Genomic DNA, 14,951 nt, shown 5'->3' with positions numbered 1-14,951 from the left:
ATCTCATATCACATTGAGCGAGATTCTCAATCATTAGAACAAAAAATGCATGCGGAGGTAAACGTCCTCTTCACTCTAGTTAGAGTCCTCACAACTTTACAATGCCCGGACTATAGGCTCCTAAAACAATGGTGTAACTGCACATGTAGTACGGGTGATTGCTTCACTAACGACCTGGTTTACCACTCTACCACCTGTCCCCTTAGTGTTCAACTCTTGTTAAACGCTATGAGCGTTACTGAGCGATATATGCAATATGCAAGCAGTTTATAAGTATAAGCTGCAGGTGAAATCTGGGTGTTATAGCACTACTACTCACAAGGTGATTATATCTACTGTGTTAGTGGAATGATTACCGAGAGAAAGAAAATGAGCGTTACTTTAATGGAGATGAAATAAAACTGACTGAAATAAAGACTAAAGACTAATACATAAATACCGGCTACCAATATGCTCATATGCAAGTGAGACTGGGTTAGGATTTCAGACGTATAAAAGCATTAAACACGGTAAAACAGCACTACAAAAACGGGTAAACTGAAATTTAACATAGACGTTAGGTAACTATATAGTGGTCGCTAGTTGTAAATATTTTTGTCTTAGTTGTAGTGAACGGTGGATTTTGACGTATTGAACACGTTCCAGTCATTTTGTAGTGAACGTTATTTTACGTTTATAGTGAACGTCAGTGATCATCAAAAACAAAAATTCATGAAAATACAATTTTTGAAATCTTAATTTCCCCAACTGATAATTATTAATTTTCCCAGACTGATAGAAAATGAAGCAATCCTATTTTTAGTGAACGTTCCGTACGTGCACTACAACTAAGCTTTTGTAAATAGTGTTTTAGGAAACGTGTCCTTTAACTAGTGGTTGCTAACCGCGTTAAAGCAGCATAATATTACGGTAATATTAGGTATACCATTACCATATTAAAGTATTATGACCCTTTCCCCGACTTAGTATTAGTAATTAAGGTGCTAATGTTCTTGCTCCGTGTGGTTAGTGGTACACACTTAATAATATTCGTGATGAATTAATATTGTTAAGAAATAAAGGCTTCTAAAATAGACCTCGAATCGCACAAATAAAGTGTCGGACTATATAAATGAGGTATAAATTTCATGTAATAAGTTAGTCGGGTTCTTTTGCTAACGCTAACTGGCGATGGCTAGCCATCGCGTTTATACTATCACAAAAGAACCACTAGTTGTCATGTAACGGTAAAGGGTTAAGTTAATAACGCATTAATTAACAACATATTCTGTAAACAATGAAATAAATGTTGAAAATTCATCTGAGTATCCTGACTTATATTTATTATTTTCCGGTATTCTATCACAAATTCTCCCGAATTCAAAGATATAATAGAAGTCTCTCAAGTTTCTGAATAAACGTACACTAGGTGAAATTTAGATTGCTTTTATCACGAGCAATAACTAGTTGTAACGATAAATGATTGACTTGAAAATGTTTAAAATCCATCTGAGTATCCTTACTTATTAGCTTATTGTCCAATATTGTATTCTACCGAGTTGGAAGATAATGGTACACTGTGTTCTATGTGAGAGATTGTGGGGGAAATTCCCCACAATGAGAAATGTGAACAAAAGTGTAACTCAAAATTAAAACATATATTATTAATTATTATTATAAACCACGCTAATTTATGTAACAGCAGAAACCGCATGCAAAATATATATACAGAGACACAAATCAATGGTTACGAACTTAAACTATAACTATAGATACAGAGAATGAAACTGAGGGAAACCCAAATATGGCCTAATCTTTTCATTTCAAGAATTACAATGAGACATTAAAGTAAATTATTGTTATGATAATTGTAAAGATAAGTGAACAGATAAGGGAATATAAAGGAAAATTCCGGTAATTAAGTCGTGGCTAATAATTGTTCATTAAACATTAAACAGGTGGACAATAACATCAATAAACTTACCAGTCTGTGATGAGCAAGGGACTTGTTATAAATTTTATACGCAAAACGTAGAACAATTGCAGTATAGATGAAGATTAATTTAGTGTTCTGATAGAAACTGCACCATATTGTGCATTTATATGTGCATTATACGTATTGTATGCATTATTTTTAAAAAAAGTGAATTATGTGCAAAAAGTACAACAATTAGCGTACTGGCATAGGTTACAAAATTAAAGTATTGTATTTGATCATTCCTGCTGTAATCATCCGGATCATGTTCGCACTAAAATATTACTGATCAAGAAAATCAAACGTTAATGTAGTTGTATAAGCGATCAAGTGAACTCAAAATAAGCGTAAGATTCAATATGAACAAGAAATTCAATTTTGTGCCATTTCGCATGTAGGCAAGGAATCAGATACAAAATGAAAATCATCGTAATCGCATTATCGCAGTTATATTTTTGGCTTTGCGCCAACGTTAACCGCTGACACAAAATTACCAGTAACTGTCATGTAAATTTCAACTGAAAACGCTGGACAACTAATTTCGCTGTTTCATCAAAATGTAAACCGACGGACGCGACGGTAGGTAGATAATTACTATCATACTTACTTTTTAGTAGATTGATACTGTTGTGAAATTGGGGCAGAGAACGTATTTTATGCATACTAATCATGCTTACTGCTAATTAATTCGCAGTTGAACAAGTTTTTTAGCGCACACTACTTTCTAGCGTAGATTATAACTTTACTGAATTTACGGCCCGTTTAAAAAATTTAGAGTTTTATTTAAAAAAATTAAAATAACAAATTTGTATGGTTTGTATGGCGAACTTTATTCACATTCAAATGAAGGGCAAGAAAGGTAAGTTGTTCATTCGAACATTCATTCAAACATTTATTTGGGCACTCTCAAATTACCTACAAACTGGAGTGTGACACTGACTTGCACTATGTTTGGCTGACTAATTCACTATAATTACATACAATTACCTTTCGAGTTGCCATGTATAAGTTGGGAATATTATTGTTATTGATTGCCCAATATAGCTATATATGATAGCTATATATAGCTATAATATGATAGAAGATATGTTATACTATTATATACTACTGCCCTTATTACCTGTTAATCAAGGAGAATGGTAGTCGTTTAAATAATCAATAATGATTAGTCTTAATCTCTAGGAATTTGGTTTTTAAGCAGTTTTCAATCGAAGAAAGCATTAAGCAACGAATACGAAATGATCACCGAGGCTTATAACCAAAGTATTTAAATAAAGTGTATCGTGTCAATTACGTAAGATAACGATGACATTAAATTTGAGGAATAATCTTTTCCACTGCCCTCTAAATGTTCTGTACGCTGGATCCTCTGGAATCACGAGTTAAATGAAGTAATATCATTTTAAGACGTTGTCAGTTGACACGTAGTGTCGTAATAATAATTGATTACGGCACATTTTTCGGAGGCAGGGCAAACATGACATCATCTAGCAGCATTCCAGTAATTCTTAATTCTTAGCCATGAGAAGAATGTACATTCCGCAACAAAAATGCTCAGTTCCAGTAACTACAAACAGCTAAACACAAAACAGCCCCAATTTTACCCAACTTTATTCCAGTTTCGATCTCTGCTTCACGAAAACTGCAGTTTGCAGTTCGGTCTGAACTACCTAAGCTACTGTCTTTCTGCAAATAACAGCTTACAGCCCATAAATAAGCCATGATACAAATCAATACAAGTTAATTCTCCCGCATTTAATAAATGAAGCTGTGGGGAACCGAGTAATGTTATAACTAGCATTGCCGCGTTTTCGCCGCTTCACATCTGTCGGCGGTGGTCTCTGGCTGACGGCGCGATACTGCATGTCTTAAAAAACAGCTACGAGATGAAAAAAATGTTCTTTTGCTGAAGAAACGGTGGCGGTTTTTGAAATTTTCCAAAACTTCTAGTGAAAACAAAATGATAGAGCAATAGTAAATAGAGATACCAAGCGGTGATAACACTGTTAGGTCTCAGAGTTTAGTAATGAAGTAAAATGACAAATGAACTTGATCAATGACAATGGATGTAGGTACTATAGGTTGTAGCTATAAAATGAACTGTAGATTGTAAGATACTGTAACTCTAATGTAAGCGTATACCTTACCTTTGATACCTTTGATCTGCTTCGTCGAAACTCGACAGGCCATCAGAGTTGCTGACCACCCCAGAGAGAAGATGCCTCTCGATCGTTACGCCAGTCCAGTATAGAATTGGAGTTCGGTGATGTGAAGCCCCGGATTGGCGGTTTATCCGGCAAGGAAAGCATGAATGCCGTCATATGATGCTTGAAGCCATCATGTTTGGAGACTGCACGTATGTGTGAAGGTATACAGTTCCAGAGTCTGGGACCCATTACACCAAATGATGTTTCATATAGAGTCTGGTGAGCAGCTGAGCTTTTTGTACGGACAGCTGGAACCTTAGCAAGGGTACCCAATCGTGGATTTACTGTGAACTGTACTTCAAGGTCGTTGGATGTGAAACCATGTAGGATTTTCCACATGTGCATGACAATGTAACGTTCTCTGCGCCTCTGAAGTGACATGAGGGACAGGGTTTTTAGGCGATCCCAATAATGGAGATGCTGTAAACCATGGATCTTTGAAGTGAAAGTTCTTTGTACACTTTCAAGCTCCTGAATTTCATACACTTTCGCCGGATTCCACAGAGGAGAGCAATACTCTAAGTGGCTACGGACTAGTGACTTGTATAGTGTTAACATAACACCAGTATTGCGAGAGTGGAAGACACTGAATACCCATGCTGCCATCTTCCTCGCTTTATCACAACTAGATCGTATGTGTGATGTCCAGGACGTATCACTGGATACTGTTATACCGAGATCACGGAGCTGATCCACAGGACTGAGTATAGTACCAGTTGATGTTCTGTATTGGAACTGTTCATGGACAAAAGGAAGCTCATAGAGAGGATTACGTTTGTTGGCAAGATGGCATATGTACTCAAACTTATCCTCATGTAGTGCCATGTTGTTTCTTGATGACCACTCAGTGACTTTGTCAAGATCAGACTGAAGCTATATATGTATAATCGCCAAACTTTATAAATAAGCGATAACAAAGTGTGTCGTAACTAGTAAAAATAAAAACAGAGAAACGAAACTTTAAAACCAGGCTCAGTGGACTAATTTCTGTATTTTGACTCATTATTCGCAATCAAAAGCGATAAGGCCAACCAACCAATGTATTTTAACATTTTCCGCTGTAACACTATGGCTTTAAATTGCTATTTTAGTAGAGATTGTTGAAGATCACCACAGCTTTAAAACCCTGAAATTTTACAAGAGATCGCTGAATATTATTATTACGCAATATCTACCCACCTGTGATAGTGTGATATTGATAACCAATGAATCAGATCCGTACATTACCATGACAACTACACTGGTTACCATGACAACAACAACATAAAATCTGATGCACGCTCTGCAAAACGAATATACTAGCTCATCCTAACTTACAAATACGGTATAATTACAACTATCTAATCATTACAACAGCTTTCTGAGTTTTCAGATGTTGCTATGTATTTGGTAGCACGCTCTCGAAGGAATTATTCATGCAAAATTGTGATTATTAGAAGTCTTCACGAACTTAAAGAAACTGAGTAATATTGTGAAACTTAAACTTTTTAATGTTAAAGTACCTTTAACCAATTTTTAAAAACGTGTTCATTACAGGATACTGAAAGTATTAACCGACGAAAGTTTGGCTGTCAATAAAGTAAAACTATACCGAATTTTGATACGTAGAATTATATTAGTTGTATAAACTTCGTTTTATACCTAGTCTATATAGTCTAATGTACATATGTGACCACTTTTAGCCAAACTAGAGACATCTAGACTTAGTTATCTTAAGAGAGAGCTTATTAAATGCAATTTGTATTTAATAACTATATCTAGAACAAGATTAAAAAATATTGTTGGCTACTATCATGATTGTAAAATCCGGATTGGAATATTATTTATGAGTCGCATAGTTGAAATGAAGTTGCTATACAAGTTTGTAGTCGTATGGACTAATCTTTGTTAAGACTTATTGTATCGCATTTTTGGATAAAGTTGATTAAATTTAAAGTAAATAATTATACACTAATTTTGCCTCAGATTTATGTTTTTTGAAATGTTTATGTTTTGAATTTCTGATAGAAATATTTTTAGATCATGAATACGATGTTCATGTCACTTTGAAACGTTGAATAATTCCTTTCCTGATAACAGCCTTTTGCTTGTCGCATCAAACGGGATCAATAGAAAGTTATTACGCAAGAAAACACTAACATGACTATATTTACGTCTTCAGTTTACAAATCAGTGAAACACAAAGTCAAAGTCCTTTATTAATTTAGCCGTTTAACATTGTCATTATTCAAATGCGTCCTGTCCATCAATGCAACTTTACTTCGTATAGCACAGCTACATACGCTTAGGCGACATGTAGGTGCGGTAATATTTTGCGAATAGTGCGATTCTGCACCTGCGGCCTACATTTTTTATGTGAGGCAAATTAAAAAAACAAAAAAACACTTCAATTAAGGTGAAACATTCGCCACGTAACGTTAACTCACACGATTGTTGAGTTTAAGACAACAAATAACTTAAAATGTTCTACTGATGATTAGCATATTTGAGGCAGATATTGTAACTTTACAACATTGGATTCCACAACATTGTGTGCATAAGCGACTAACCATACTAAAATAAAGTGACTAAATTTCAATCTGTAAAGGGATTGCGAGCTTGGTAAGGTACACCTACTCTAGTTCGACAAGCACTCTTATAGTTCGACACGTACTGTAGTTTGACAAACCCTAAAGTCTCATTGTACACAGCGGTACCAAGTTGAAGTACACAATTTAACCTAACGATTAGCGAAAGAGTGCGGTATTACCGTATTACTATTACTATTAGGTCGATTGAACGCGAATTGTTCTTTTTATTAGTCAGGTCACCTTAAGCGATGTTAGTCATTATTGAGACGAAAGGTGTGACCTATAATTCTTTAGAACCACTTTCTGTGTGGTGGGTGTAGCGTTCTTTTTTTATCTATCCAAGAAAAGCCGCGAAATTTCTCGAACGAAACTTTTATAATTTCTAAGGAACGGGATTCAAAGAAGCAATACATCAACAAGCTACAAAATTGGTCGTGCCATGAAACAATTTAATTATTTATTTTGGTATCGAATATCACTCGAAACATACTGAGTATTCTTTCATAATTGAAGGAACACTCAATATATTTGAACACATACGTCGGTATACTGCACATCTCTCAAGGTAATTCCCAAACAACTCAATTAATGAGTGTACTAAATAGTGCGCACTGCGCAGTTACACTAGCCTAATTTCGCTGGATAAACCCTAGCTAAATTCTCTGCTTATTATGTTATTGGGTTATTAGCTTTAAGTCTGAGGTAGTGTGTTTTAGAGGAAATATCTAAAGGTGCCGCCCGCTCACAATCTCATGCATATTCGGATATCATACCTTGCTAATGCTATATCCAGAATTGCTCTCAAAGTCAAAGTCAACTAGGCGCCTGTCATTAGCACCGAAGCAAAACCAAACCAACCACTATAAAATGTGAACAGCAGTTAAGAACTTAAGAACAATTTGAAAAACAAAGGTTTTAAACTAACATATGCGTACAAACTCTTGTAAATGATGCCGGGTGTATACCCTACGTAACTCAATGTTGCACAACTTATATAAGAACAGTGCCCACTATTACAGTTTACACGTTCAGGAGGGAACTACGCTCTCAACTATAAAAGGATGGTACTACACTCTCAACTAACTAACTAAAGAACTAATTAAAGAAAGGTACTACACTCTCAACTAACTAACTAAAAAACTAATTAAAGGAAGGTAATACGCTCTCAACTAACTAACTAAAGAACTAATTAAAGGAAGGTAATACGCTCTCAACTAACTAACTAAAGAACTAATTAAAGGAAGGTACAACGCTCTCGACTAACTAACTAAAGAACTAATTAAAGGAAGAAACTACGCTCTCAACTAAAGGAAGGAACTACGCTCTCAACTATAAAAGGATGGTAATACTAATAGTAATACGCTCTCAACTAACCAACTAAATATTTAATTAAAGGAAGAAACTGCGCTCTCAACTAAAGGAGGGAACTACGCTCTCAAATAACTAACTAAAAGAGGGAACTACGCTCTCAACTAAAAGAGGGAACTACGCTCTCAAATAACTAACTAAAAGAGGGAACTACGCTCTCAAATAACTAACTAAAAGAGGGAACTACGCTCTCAAGTAAAAGAGGAACTACGCTCTCAACTAAAAAAGTGACAAGTCTCTCTGCCTGTACCAGAGAAGCATATATATATATATATCAAACACGGGAGACACAGTAGCTACTGCTGTTGTTGGGTGTAACCTGATACGGGAGCAGACCCGCTACAGTTAACACACACAGACCCGCGGAGTATTGAGCTCAGGATTCAGAGTAACGCAGCGTGTGTAATCAGGTATTATACGTAGACATTTGGCTTGATTAGTTAATCAATTACTCAATTAACTGAAGTTATATTAACTGATTGTATACTGATTATTTTTATAGATTATACTGTTGGTGGTAATTCGAGGAATAATTGTATACGTTTTGGAATAACGTCAATTTAGTTTGCTGTACCTAAGTCTATAACGCTAGAGCTATTAAGAGTTTGTCCTAAGTTCATGTACCTTCCTAGACTAATTCGGCATAATATCCGAGAATTATTATTCATTATCATAATTATAATTCATGATTAGTACTCAGACGCGGTCGGGTATGAAGCTGCTATCACAAAAGTCTTCAGAAATTCCAACGGTGGATTGCGCTAATTATATTCAGACTTCCTAATACATATCAGACTAAGAATTTGACGGATCGGAGGGGATCGAAGTCCCAAAACTAAATAGTTAATTAACCCGAGTCCATAAGAATCACTATGTTACGAGGAGAGAGGTTACAGTTGAACGAGAAAGTCCAGCTGTACCCGGTGGAGGTGTCAGTATTTGCGTTCTGTACAAAATCAATAAGAAATTTAGAAGAAATCAACGTGAAACAGCATCTTAGCTTTGAGTGTTAAGTTAGAATATTAAAATACCACCAAACTACCACCAAACTATCTCCAAACTACCACCAAACTACCACTAAACAGCTTCTAAACTTCTAAAACTACATTCTATCATCAAATCTAAAACAAAGTGCGTGGAATAAACTGCGTTAATCTGCAAGCCACCGCTTGTAGTTGTACGGTAAGAGCGCTGCTATTAACAGTCTAAAATCATCGCAGTTTGAGTGAATATCAAACACATCTATTTTAGGCTCGGAGCTGTAAATGTAATCAGAAGTAGTTAACATTCGAACACGCACAGAGCAGTGGAGTAGCTGTTATTATCAATTTAATGCCGTACCTTTTACCGCCATCATTTGGATAATTTGCTGAGTTCGCTGGGTACCATGGCAACCAGATAATGACTAACGAAATCATATGTTTCTTGCAAAGCATGACAGCTGCTGTATTTGTCCGAGATTGCACATGATATTTACAATACCAACTAGTGATCACTGAGTGGCTGGGTTAGGAGGAACATTTATTTCAAATTTTACAGTAGTAAATATGAAAAATGAGTACAATATAATTGAGCAACTTCAATACACAATGTGGATATTATAATTTAGCAGGAACGTCTAGCAATTTCATCAACTGTAGCTAGGATGGGCGCATTATTCACTGGCTGCCGGACAGTTGCGCCCAATCTAGATCTATAGCTACCATGGCCTGGGAAGATGACGAATCAAAACCAATTAAAAACTGCTTAATCAGACACGACAGTAAGGTCGCATGTATGCATCAGATATGCACCTGATATCACATCCCCCCACAAGGATCACTTGACATTATGTGTCCCTCTGCAATGTCAAAACGTGATCGTTAAGCTGGCGCAACCGCGACCGTCGTTTTGAGAATCTGACATGACCAATCAGATCACGTCACTGATTGGGAACCTGTTAATGGCCTGTTAAGGTGTAGGAAATAGGCGCAACTGTATGACGTAGGTATGCCTAAATTCACTAGCTAGCTTGATCTAAGACCAGGCTACAACTAATTTTCGTGCATTCATTAAATCGCAGTTTTTGTGAAGTTACGTCAGTTTAAAATATCGTTTCAATGAATATTTTAACCCTATGATTTTAGACAGCAATAGGTTCTGTTCCATCATGGATAAATAATAAATATTGCCCAATTGCTGGCAACATTTTGTCTGGCGAGGTACCTTTTTTCGGCACGGCACTCTCCCTGACCGAAACTTGGCGGTTATGACTGAATTTTTGATCAATGACCAATCAGTAATCATCAAAGTACTGGAAGCTGTGTATCCGGAAAAAAAGTTTGATGAGGGGAAAATTTTCAGCTTTCCGCGACCCAAATTTTACTGTTTTGGCTGAATTAAAAAAAGAGATTTGGGAAGATTTTTATAGAGGAGCTTTTTTGCCGGGCCCTTGACCGAAATTTCGCGGTTTTCACTGAAATTTTGACAAGTGACCTATCAGTGAGGTCGGTGAGAGTGACACAAGTTGCCATCAAGGTACTGGAAGCAGTATATCCGGAGAAAACTTTGATGCAATGAAAATTTTGAATATGTCCTACCGGTATGACATATTCGAATTTCAGCTTTCCGCGACCTAAATTTCACTGTTTTGACTGAATTTTTCTTGAATGACCATATGACAAGGTCACTGATGATGACATAAGACACGATTGAGGTACTTAAAGTTCTATTCCCAAAGAAAGCTTTGATAAACCGAAAATCATCAGAATATAAAATGAGATTTTTTGAAGAGGAGCTTATGTGCTGTCCCCTTGACCGAAATTTCGCGGTTTTGACTGGCATTTTGACTAGTGACCAATCAGTGAGGTCGGTGAGAGTGACACAAGTCGCCATCAAGGTACTGGAAGCAGTATATCCGGAGAAAACTGATGCAATGAAAATTTTGAATATGTCCTACCAGAATGACCATCTGACAAGGTCACTGAGGATGACATGGGGGTGATGCAACGTCAATTAATGTCAGTATTCCATAAAAACCCCAAACTGACATTGACATTAATTGACATTAATTGACATTAATCGACATTAATTGACATTAATTGACATTAATTGACATTAATTTGTCTTGAAATTTGAGATTATCATTATTCGATAAATATTCAAGATATTCACGTCTATGTAAGTTAGACCGGTTCAAAAAAACAAAATGTCCTTGAATAATTATGAGTATGTTCTTATCTGTTGATCCTTAGCTTCAAAGACCCCCAAAAAAAATTTCAGCTTCCAACTCTTCCATCTTCGGTCCCCACCGGCCACGCCCATATTTTATTGGTTTCTTATACAGGTAAAATATCTAGAATCGGCTTTTTTAGTATGAAGGAGTAATGTTAGCTGTTTAAGATTCGTTATTCAAATATAAATGTCATGAAGGCATTTCGTTTAATGTGGGTTTTAAGTTATGATGATGTCGAGAACCACGCCCTTGGATGGCCACGCCCATTTAAGAAAATTTAATTTCGGAAAACCGTATTATTTTAGTTTTATTGTTTAATGATCTGAATTTTTCACATTTCACATTTCCATATGTGATAGTAGTGAATAAATTGATGATATAAACGTTCTAAAGTGCTAAAAATATGGTAGAACTACATAATCTCTGGTCGAAAAATATCGTGTCAATTAATGTCAGTATTCCAAAATTTTGGTAAACTGACATTGACATTAATTGACATTAATTGACATTAATTGACATTAATTGACATTAATTGACATTAATTGACATTAATTGACGTTGCATCACCCCCGATGACATAAGACACGATTGAGGTACTCAAAGTTCTATTCCTAAAGAAGGCCTGGATGAACGGAAATAATCAGAATAGAAGAAGAGGTCGGTGGCATACAATTTTGAACTGAAAGAAAAGCTTCCAAAAGATGATTCCTGTTTGTTTGTTCTGCATTCCTAACTGTTTTGGTAGGAATCATAAGTGCTGGAGTTATCGTGACAAATCATATTATCTTATTCAGTACAGGATTTCATCAGCAATAGAAGAAATCTGTGGAAAGTCGTGTGTAGTGCTCGTAGTTCGTCTATTGTTTTGTGTAGTTGCATGTCATGTACGTTACTATGGTAACTAGTTCGTATTTTATTGAATTTTGCTGACGTTGAAAACGTCACGAAAACGTCATGCATTTATCAATTTGCAAAGTATCGGAAACCTCTCCGCAATATTAAGCACTAAATCTCTGCAAGATTCTGTTGAATTAAATACGTGTGCGAAGCTGAGGTTACAAAAAGGTTATTTTGAATAACATGGATATAACTTTAAGGTTATTTTTAAATTAACTATATCTCAATATCAAATTAATAAAATATGTAATTAATAAAATATGTTTTATAAATTGTGTTTATAATTATGGCACATTGTTATTATATTTATATTTTAGGCTGTAACCTTTTTAGTCCAATGGAATAAACGTAGCATGTGTGTGTGTGTGTGTGTGTGTGTGTGTGTGTGTGTGTGTGTGTGTGTGTGTGTGTGTGTGTGTGTGTGTGTGTGTGTGTGTGTGTGTGTGTGTGTGTGTGTGTGTGTGTGTGTGTGTGTGTGTGTGTGTGTGTGTGTGTGTGTGTGTGTGTGTGTGTGTGTGTGTGTGTGTGTGTGTGTGTGTGTGTGTGTGTGTGTGTGTGTGTGTGTGTGTGTGTGTGTGTGTGTGTGTGTGTGTGTGTGTGTGTGTGTGTGTGTGTGTGTGTGTGTGTGTGTGTGTGTGTGTGTGTGTGTGTGTGTGTGTGTGTGTGTGTGTGTGTGTGTGTGTGTGTGTGTGTGTGTGTGTGTGTGTGTGTGTGTGTGTGTGTGTGTGTGTGTGTGTGTGTGTGTGTGTGTGTGTGTGTGTGTGTGTGTGTGTGTGTGTGTGTGTGTGTGTGTGTGTGTGTGTGTGTGTGTGTGTGTGTGTGTGTGTGTGTGTGTGTGTGTTACGCATTGAAATATTTACTTATTGCGTTTACAGGACGATTTCTTGTTAAACTTAAATCATGCATAACTTAAATTAAATCAACAGATTCTTTAGCCGGTTCTAAACTTCTCGATCCATAAAAATGTAAGGCTTAATTATCCAGGTTGTGGCTTCAGATTCTCAAATTTCAATCGTGCTTTTAAATTTCAAGATGTTGTTATCTCTAAAGTCTAAATTATTATCACCACCTCTTGACCATCACCTACATTTACTTACTAGTACCATGCTAACTAAATTTGAACGCTGAATTTGAACGCTGCACCTCAATAGTGAAACACGCGTGCGCAATATACCACAGCTAGCCTTCAATTAAATAACCCGTGGTATTACAGCTCCTTCAATTAAAGTACACGTAGGCTAGTCCTCTCGTTACTACTCACACCTGTTCTACTTCTCAATTTTCTCAGCTCCTTCGTTGTGTGATCTTCGCACTGTTAAACTCGCACTTAATACTTTTGTTCTTCTGTTACTCGCTTCTCACACACTGCTCTACTGCGAGTGCTTTAAGTGCGCATAGTGTTCACGATGCTGTTTTTTTCTTTATTCATAATATTAATACCTGTTCCTAATTTCGTATCGGGAAATCATCCAACTCAAGGGTTGATCGTAAATACGGGTCGTTTTTAGTGATCACGTTGTTAAAATAACCGCATATTATACAATACTACAATATACACACTTAATAACAATAACATTATCGAGACTTGAGCGATCAACCTTTTCTCATGCTGCCTTCCACATCTCAATACATTACATAACTTTGTTGCTACAAAACTTCTAGCTCTTTACACATTTTATTGTTATTTTGTAGATTTAGCGCAACTTTCAGTGTATCAAATATCATTTTGTAGATTTAGCGCAACTTTCAGTGTATCAATTGTTATTTTGGAGATTTAGCATACCTTTCAGTGTATCAATTGTTATTTTGTAGATTTAGCATACCTTTCAGTGTATCAATTGTTATTTTGTAGATTTACCGTAACTTTAAGTGCATTGATTGTTCGTAATAGGGCTGTAAGGTAAGGGACCTTCTGAAGATCATACCGTGATTGTCTGCATATTGATATACGTATTTGAGTTATTACGCTTCTAGATTGTTGTACTTAAAGGTTAATTCTGCTTTGATAAACACTTGCTTTGAAGCGGATTCAATTTCAAAACAGCACTGGAATACCCAGTCATAAAATCGATAACTCGACAAGAAGAACTACTTTTGTAACATGAACAGAATAAACTATTGTCAGACCACATCAAAACTGACGATAGCAATTGAAGACTACTGACTACAGGAACAACCCGATCAAACAAATTTCAACTCACGACCTGGTAGTGGTAACATCTTCAAACTAAGGATTTAATGCACTCGAGCGAGCCTGTGCGGATCCAGTAGCAGTCACGTGATAACACCACGTCACGTCTGTTTAGCAGGACTATTATGCCAAATAAGCACTCCCCCTTTGTTTCACACCCCAACGAAGGGTTTGGAGATAGCACTGATACGTTAACCGCATCACGTACGGAAAACTGTTCGATTTAGTGGTGGAGGGAGAACAGACGATCAGAAAGGGGGGGGGGGGGGGGGGGGGGGAGGACTCAGAGAAATATCACTTTAATAACCACACCGTAGAAACTAATATAAAATGTTAGCTTAGATCACAGTGCTGGCAAGCACGACCGTTCGCGTTACCTCGTTCTCCAAAATCCACGTTTTTCTGCAAAAACGACCATTCGTAACCTTTCACTATTACTTTTTTACAAAAGTGTGAAATGGAAAAAATAACCATATATGATCACTATTGACTATTCTAAGGCTCAATATCTGCACGTAGCAAGACACGCTACATTATTCTAACGCTCAAT

The sequence above is a fragment of the Bolinopsis microptera genome, chromosome 5 (genome assembly GCF_026151205.1).
Source record: "Bolinopsis microptera isolate Bmic1 chromosome 5, MBARI_Bmic_1.0, whole genome shotgun sequence".
Taxonomy (NCBI): domain Eukaryota; kingdom Metazoa; phylum Ctenophora; class Tentaculata; order Lobata; family Bolinopsidae; genus Bolinopsis; species Bolinopsis microptera.
This window is presented reverse-complemented; position numbering follows the sequence as displayed.